The sequence below is a fragment of the Drosophila busckii genome, chromosome 2L (assembly GCF_011750605.1).
Source record: "Drosophila busckii strain San Diego stock center, stock number 13000-0081.31 chromosome 2L, ASM1175060v1, whole genome shotgun sequence".
In the NCBI taxonomy this organism is placed as follows: Eukaryota; Metazoa; Arthropoda; class Insecta; order Diptera; family Drosophilidae; genus Drosophila; species Drosophila busckii.
Genome location: NC_046604.1, coordinates 2,781,526 through 2,790,246, shown reverse-complemented (window position 1 = coordinate 2,790,246; position 8,721 = coordinate 2,781,526).

Genomic DNA, 8,721 nt, shown 5'->3' with positions numbered 1-8,721 from the left:
GCTTTTGTTAAAAAATTTTTTAAAATATTTTATTACCATTTAATATTTGCATTTTGCTTTTGATTGATAAGCAGCCTTTGTGATTATCAATTCTTAAAATATAGATAGCATTTTATTCAAATATAGATAACAGTCTTTCAATAATCTAAAGTAGGTATTTATTTAATTATTTAATTTAATTTTTACAGCCTTGTTTAGATTGCTAAGCTAACATCTTTGCCCTTCTCACACATTGTGCTAAAAAAATTTTGCTTATATAATTTTATTAAAATACATGTTAGATGGCAGTCTTGCAATAATTTATAATAAATATATTTAATTTGCATATATTTTATACAATATTTTTTAATATATTTTTTTTATTAGATGTCCTTTGCTTTATTGCTAAGCTGCCTTCTTTGCGATTCTCAAACTTTAAGCTAATCAATTATTTCTACTAATTAAATAACCATCATTCCTCTATTTTATTTGCTCTAGCCTGCAGTATAAAACAAAAATATTGTCAAACTGACAACTGTCAAATAAATTCAGCTGCTAGCAAATGTTGCTAACTCATTAAACAAAACGGTCGAAACAGCAGCAACAACAACAAACACAAAAGTCGAACAAAAGTTGTCTCTAATTAGAAATAAATCGAAAATGTTTTGCAAACACACACACACACACATACATACACATGTGTGTGTATATTTTGATGTCAATGCTCAAAAGCCATTTGCCGTTAGAGTATTTTCTTTTTTTTTGTTTTTTTTTGGGGCTTTGCTGCATTTTTCAAAATATCAACTGTCAAATTTTTCGCAGGCAAATGTAACTCACATTTGCTATGACAGTTTGCCCAAGTCACACATGTGTGTGTTTGTGTGTGTGTGTGTGTGTGTGTGTGAGGGGGGCTGTGGGCATGGTCTAGATTGCCATTTGCCGCAGCGCACATCGTGCTGACAATTTTTTGACACACACACAAAAATTTCGTCTCGTTTTGTTTGCATTTTGGGTTATTGTTGTTGTTGTCTATTGTTTCTAAAATAGCAATTCGGGTTTGTCAACTCATGTTTTGATATGTGGGGTGGTGTCATTTAAAGGGCGTGGCACTTGTACATAATTACGCCTGACACTTTATGCAAGTCGCTCCACAGTTACTTAGGATACTGTTTTTTTTTCAGGGTTTAGCAGTTGTCAGTGAGGCAAATAATTATTTGGGAAAAGCAATTGCTTGCAGCTGTTGAAGTTGCAAGAACAGCAGGAGAGAGGGAGAGAGCGTAAAGTTAAGTTAAGGCAAAAAGAATCTTAAAGAAAGCTGCAAATTTAAAAAATGAATAGGAACATTTTAAAATGGTTTATATAATTATTCTATAGAATAAGCTAAAACATTTAGTAAGAAGTAAATTATATAAAATTTAAAATGCGTGCAGCTTAGTTAAAATAAAGACTTTAATTAAATTTATAGAAATTATACAAAAGCTGAACATTTCAGCTCTTAAAGTTTTAGCTACGCTTCATAATTCGATAATATTAAATAGTAAAAGAAAAATAATTGAATGGCAAAAAGTTATTAAAACATTTTATAAAACTTGCAGCTTAGTTGAAAATTATTAATAAAAATTATACAAAAAAGCAAAGTAAACCTTTTTATATAATTTGTATATATGCAGTCGATCTGGCCAGTCGTAAAAATCAAATGCTAATGGCAAATACCAAGAGCCATTGTAAATTGAACGATAGACAGATAGATAGAGCATACAAATAGAAGTTGCCTGGCTGGCTAGCTGGCCATCATTTCAAAATATCGTATCGTAAATTTTCAAGTTAACATCAAAATTGTGAAAATTATGTACAATTCCCCAGCAAACAGACAGAGAGAAAGAAAGAGAGAGAGAGAGAGAGAGAGAGCAGTCGAACATTCATAACCAAATTTATTGCAAATAAGAAAAATGCTTACCACACATACAGACAAAGATAGAGCGACAGACGCTGACCGAAGAGAGGAAGAGCAGAGAAGCGCAAAGCGAGTCAAGCAGTCTCGAATAGCAAAGGCAGGACACACAGGACACAGGACATTGGGCGAACAACAACAACAAAATATGGTAGGTTCCGTGGTCAGCAAAAATGTTGGCTAAAATAGATGAAAAGCAAATCATAAAAAACATAAATTCCATAGAAATGGAAAATAAAAAAAAGCAAACAGCTAAAAAAAAAGGAAAACACATGATGAAAGACAAACATGCGCCACAAGAATAAAGGACAGACACACTCGTCTGTGTGTGTGTTATGCGCACAAACTTTTAGTAAGCAGTGTTGGGTTGCCAGACTCTGTCTCTGGTTTTCATCAAAACAAACAACGCCTGGACCAAACACTTGATGAGCATAGCGAAAAGGCAAATCATATTCTAGTTGGATTATATCAAAAAGCGAAAAAAAAAATGCTGCAAGGGATGGCAAACTACTGCAGGGGCGTGGCTAATGCGTGGGAAAAGTTTTGCCAAGCTAAAAATAGGCAAAGAAAGATCTCGGATGAGTTCTTTATAAATATTACAACTGTAGCTTAAGCCTAAAGACAAGTTGGATTTGGAGTAAATAAGCCAAAATAATGAATTTCTTTCCATATTATTCAGTTGGAATAGCATTATTTTGCTTTTGTATATATCAGCTATCAGGCAAATTATAGCTAACGATATATATACTTATAGATATAACAACCTAAACTTATTTTAGCTTCACGTAAACTTAAAATTTTGTTGATATAAAATATAGAAAAACTTAAGCCCACAATACAATTTTGAAGCTAGAGCAAATATATGTAGATTAATAAAAATATGGAATAAATGTGCCATTATCTTGAGTTAGCATATATAGTTATATGATTAATGCGATTTGTTGCTAATGACAGCTTTGATAATGAAATATATAATTAATATTAAAACCTAAGCTAAGTTTATTATTCAAAAACATTTTGCAGCTATGGCAAATATAGCTCAACTGATTTCTTATTAAAATATAAATAAGATTAAACTTCCTTAAATATACTATAGTTCAAAACTTATGTCTGCTGATTCAAACTTAAGCGAACTTGGCTGCCAACAAATATTTTCACTTTTGTTTTTAGCTAAACGATTTATAGAATTAAATGAATTAAAGTCTGTGCTCAAAAATGATGTAATTATAATTATTTTATTTTTAATTATTAAAGCTTGTTTAATTTTGTTTACTTGTGTACAATAATATATTTAATAGAAAAGCGATTCCATCTTAGTTGATGTTTAGTTGTAAAAGCTGCAAACTTATTGTTGAGCTCATAGCAATAAATAAAGTAATAATATATATTTAATTTTAGAGCTGACAAAATATAGATTTACTTAAGTCTAGACTAGCCCATTGAGAGTTTTTTTTGCCGAAAAATAAATTGAGCAAAATGTTGGCGGGCTCTCGGGCTATTGACAAAGCGTCAGTTTCGCTTGTTGACCATCAAAATGCTGATGTTTGGCTCGTTTGCTTGACAGTCCACAGGACTTGGACACTTGCGCCAAGTGTTGTGTACTATTGCAACATAAAAGCAACAACAACAACAACAATGTCTGTCGCATATTTCATTTGTCCTAATGATAGCCACACAGCAAAATGTCTCCGCAAGTGCCAAAGGCAAAAACAAAAGTCGATTGTGGCTGGCGTGGGGTTGGTGGTTGGGTGGGTGGTTGGGCACATTGCGCACATAAAATGTGAAATTTATGCTTTGGCTTGCCTTTGTTTTTACTCAAATCGTACATAGATTATACAGAATTATGACGAGCGCGTGTCTATCCATCGAGCCAGGACAATGGACTTGAAGGTTCTCTGCAGCCATTATCCTTATCGCTCGCCCACTCTCCTCCCTCCCCCGGTTTCGCACTCGCTGTGTGTGCAAATAGTTTTCATAAATTAATTTTATTTCGTTTGTGTAGCCGCCGTCGTGGCTGCCATTGGAACTTGTACTTCAAGCTCTTGCCGCAGTTTCCATATTTCTTTCCTAATTGTCTCGCATGTTTCTTTTTTTTTTTTTTTGTTCCGTTGTTTTCCTCTCCGCTTGTTCGAAATTGACGTAAATTAGAGCACTTTGCGTCGATTTGCTCGACTCAAGCTCAATATTGGAAATGCATAAATATTTATGTATACAATTTATGTTATGCCTGCACACATAAGTATATTTCATATAAATTGCTCTAAATCGTTGTTTTTTGAGTTGTTTTAGTTAGACTAGTGCTTAAGTTAATCTATTAAAGCTGCTTGCATGGCAATTTATTCATTTATATTATATTTCGCATTAAAATATTTTTTTCTTTTCGAAAATTGAAAATTTTGAAATGCTTCATTTCGCTTGCAAAAATTTCTACAAATATTTTATTATTGAATTAAAATTCAGGCGCACATCTTATAGTTTAAAATACAATACAAAAGATTACAATTAATAAATACCCATTAAATATTAAAAAAATGTTTAACAGCTTAAATCAACAAATAATTAATTATAATTTTACAATTTTTAGTAAGAGCTTAAAATATAGTTTATAAACATACTAAAATATTATAATAAAATATTTATTAGCTTACATAAATAATAAGTAACGTTCCAGTTACTAAGCAATTAAATGCACTTTATAATTTTATGATCTGGCAGCCATCGCAGGTTTCGTTTTATTTAAATTGCAGCAATTTGAAAACATAATAGTTTGATTTTAAGATAGTCTTTCAAATACGTAAATTATTAAATAACTATTTAGTAAAAAGTAATGTATATAAATCCAAAATTTATTTAGCACCTCAATTGAATGTTTCTTTATTTATGAAACTTTATTACTTGATAAACAAATATTGGAATATGCAATAAATATTATTATTTATATTTCAAGTACGCATTTTTTATTTTAAGGCGTTCAATATATTTTAATTGGTGTTAAGTTCGCATTTTTTTTTTGAACGTTCAATGCATTTAATTTGATGTTAAAGTTAGCACAAAAAAATTTCTTTTAGTTTTTATTTGATAAAATTGGAATTTAATTTACATATTATATTTATTTTTATTGATTATAAAACCACAAATAATATCAATATAAAAAATATTAAATTTATAAAAAGCATTGAACAAAAATGTACAGGAATTAACAAAAATGCTTTGGCATTATCGAAAATTTAATTGTGCTTAATGTTTTTATAATTTGGAAGCCATTTAAGCTTTCTATCTAATTCAAATGCAGCACAGTGTGATTATATTATATTATATTTTTAGTTAGAGCTCATCATAATTTTCCTGAATTCCGCATTGTGAGTTTGTCCCATTGGCAACTGTTGCTGTCCGTCTTCATTTGGCGAGCACTAAGCGTAGATATTTTGGTTTTTAGCTGACAGGCAGATAATTTATGCCACCTTGATGTAATTGCGTTTTTCCTGCCGACGAGTCGACGTATCCAAAAATATCTTCCGCAAATGCGCTGCACCAATTATGAATAGAACAATTAATCTCTAATTATGGCTGAACATCTGTCATGTGAATTATTAGCGCAACATCAGAGAAAGAGAAAGAGAGAGAGAGAGAGCGACTGAAATGCAAATCAACGTGAAAGCCAAACAGACTGTCATTTATCCCCATGGCAATGTGCTGACGACCTCAGCAGATCAGCACGCCACTTCCCGCTGCCTGCCCTGCCCCCTTGCGCTCTTACTGCCGCCTGATCGGATTATGACGACGACGACGACGACGACGACGTCGGCGCTGTTGCAACTCATAAGTTGCACGTTTTGGCGCATTTGCAGACAAAATCTGTTGACGACACCAAAACAGATGCAGCCAAACAAGCCAAGTCGTGGGGACTCTCAACTGGCGTTGATTGCCGCCTGATCGCCACTTGATTTGGATTAAGTGCAAATTCATTAGATAATTTCGAGCTTGTCGCTCTGTGAGGCGCACAACCGCAGTCTGTGTCAATTAGTTTAGCAACTATGCTTTGATTAATGCCAGGAAGTTTACAGACATAAGTCGCACTCTAAGCTGCATTTAGCTGCAATATTGTTGCCAACTACATGACAAATATTCAAAGTAAATATGCGTATTAAACTTGAGCTTCGACTAAAGAGGAAATGTGATAAAGTCGGCCAAGTTGTTATTCAACTCATGAGTAAACATTTTAATTATTAAAACGAAGTACAAAACTAATAATTTGTTAACAATTTAAAGAGTATATAATTTTGTTTATTTATAAAATCAATACAATGCTAAAAGAATTGAATTACTTAGTAACAATTTTTAAATATTTTATACAGCACTTAAATATTATACAATAAATAAAGTTATGTTGCTAATTTAGCATCAAAAAATTAAACTATTGAATTATTATTTAGCTAAAATATTTAAATATATTTATACTAATTGTTAATTTATTTAAATTATATTGCATTAAAATAATTATAAACTCATTGAAATAATTTAGTTGTCTAAATTTAGTTTTCTATTATGGCATGCATGAGTCATAAATAAAAAATTACAACTAAATTATTTCAAAATAAAAATAATGTTAGTCTAAATTTAATTTTCTATTACATTATTTTCTCAACAACTGAATAGAAATAAATAAAATCTTGGAGTTATTCAGCCCAAAACATTAAGTTGCAATAAATAAAATTATTAGATATTTTCTAACAAATTGTTTTTGCCGAAGTTTGTTAAATTTGTTTTCTTCTATATATAATTTGCATATATGCCAATTTATAATTTTATATTTAGGCATTTGAATATTTAAAAATTTAACCTAAAATTAATTAACTATTTAGTTTGCAATATTTTCATATTTGTATGCATATTTTATAATGTACAAAATAATTTTTTAAATTTTATTTTAATATTCTCGTATTGTCAGATTGCAAAAAGTTCAACTAAGAGTTGAAAATGAATAGGAAATTATAGATATATGATTGCTGTTTAGCAATGAATATAGTAATTGATTTAGCTAAAGGATTTATTTAAATATAGTTTTTTTTATTATATTCATATACGATTATTTGCTTTTATTCAAAATGTTTGCATTATTTTACCAAAATAAATATAAATAGCAAAGCGTGCCAAAAAAAAAAAAACTATTCGGTCAAGATAAATTGACTCGGACATGTATAAACATGCAAATGACTCAATGAACTGCAGTGCTCAGTGACTAAAAGAGAGTGAGAGGGAGAGAGACAGAAGTGAAAGACTGCAGTGGGCAAAGGACATGCCGCAAGGACGACGCGTTGGGTCCAGCAGAGTGATCAAAGCGGACAAAGTGTGCGCCATTAAGAGCAGCAGCTAACACACAAGCCGAATGATGAATGTGCCTAAGGCACAAGTGAAAAGTCAGACTGACTGACGAATGGATAAACTACAGCATACGGTGCGTATGTGTGATGTGAAACAATTGCAATGCAGCCGCTGAGCGACAGAGGATGTGTGGGCAATTCCAAGTCCAGACAGCAAGCAAGCAGTACTTTTATTTTCTGCTTGTGTGTGTGTGGGCGTGGTCAATTGTAGGCGGAAGTGCGCTCGCTTTGGCAGCGAGCTCATGAAGTCATTCACTCAATTTATCGTTTGATGAATGTCCAGCCAGATAGTCCTGTGCAGTAGCCAACTGGGTGTTGATGCCATCACACACACACACACACATGCACACACATGCACACGCACACACTGATGCATGCAACACATTTAATGGCCATTTGAGCAGTTGATAAACGTTTCGCTCGTTTTGCGTTGATGAAATGTTGTCGTTGTCATTGTTGCTGTTGCTGTTGCTCTTGCTCTTGCTCTGTTGTCCTTGTTGCATTGTTTATTTATGCCCAGCAGCAGCAGCAGCAGCCATAGAGGCAGCATATGTAGCGCCATTCTGACTTTCTAATTGCTTTTGTTTAGCTTTTTGCCATTTGATTTATGACTCTTTCACCAAAAATTTCACTCGCTTGTTTTGCAAATATCTTTTTTTTTTGCCCGCTTGCCACTCGAGCAGACAGTGACATTGCAATTGCTTTGCTGACAATGACACTATTATGATGTCAGACACTGACAGCGAACAGCGCTGGACGTCACACAGGCTGCGGATGTGCATCAAAATGTCGCACAATATTTCATTTCCGCCACACAAACTTCGCCTCCGCCCTCAGTCAAGCTTCATTATTTGATTGATGTTTGTTTTAGTTTTTAGCCAGTAGCAATAGTTTATCAATGTTTCATTTAATCGCATACTTAATATTATTTACTCATCAGCATTAACTTTGCTGCTATTTAAAAGCCCCTGAGTTAATATTTTGAATTAATCTGCCAGCCTTAATTTCAAGCTCAATTTACACAAATTTTTGGTGCAGTATAATTTGTTTTTTTAATAAGCCAAAGCTTTCTTCTGTTAAATTATATATTTTAGTTTCCAACTAAGCATTATACATATATAATATTTATTGCCGAAGCGTTTTAATTACCAAATATGAATAAAAAATGTAAAATTGCTCATGCAGTCGGGTGTTAAATAAATGATGCAATTGTTAGCCATAGAACGTTCAAACCCTTAAATTTTCTTTTAATACATTTTGAGGAGTCTCCATCTAAACAATTAAATGTTCTGAAAATAGTTTTCTGCTCAACACACAATAAGACAACATTAGCGAATAGGTGCCATATAATTTTTATTTATTTAGTTTTATTATTGAAATAATAATTTTAATTAACATTTTTCAAAGCTT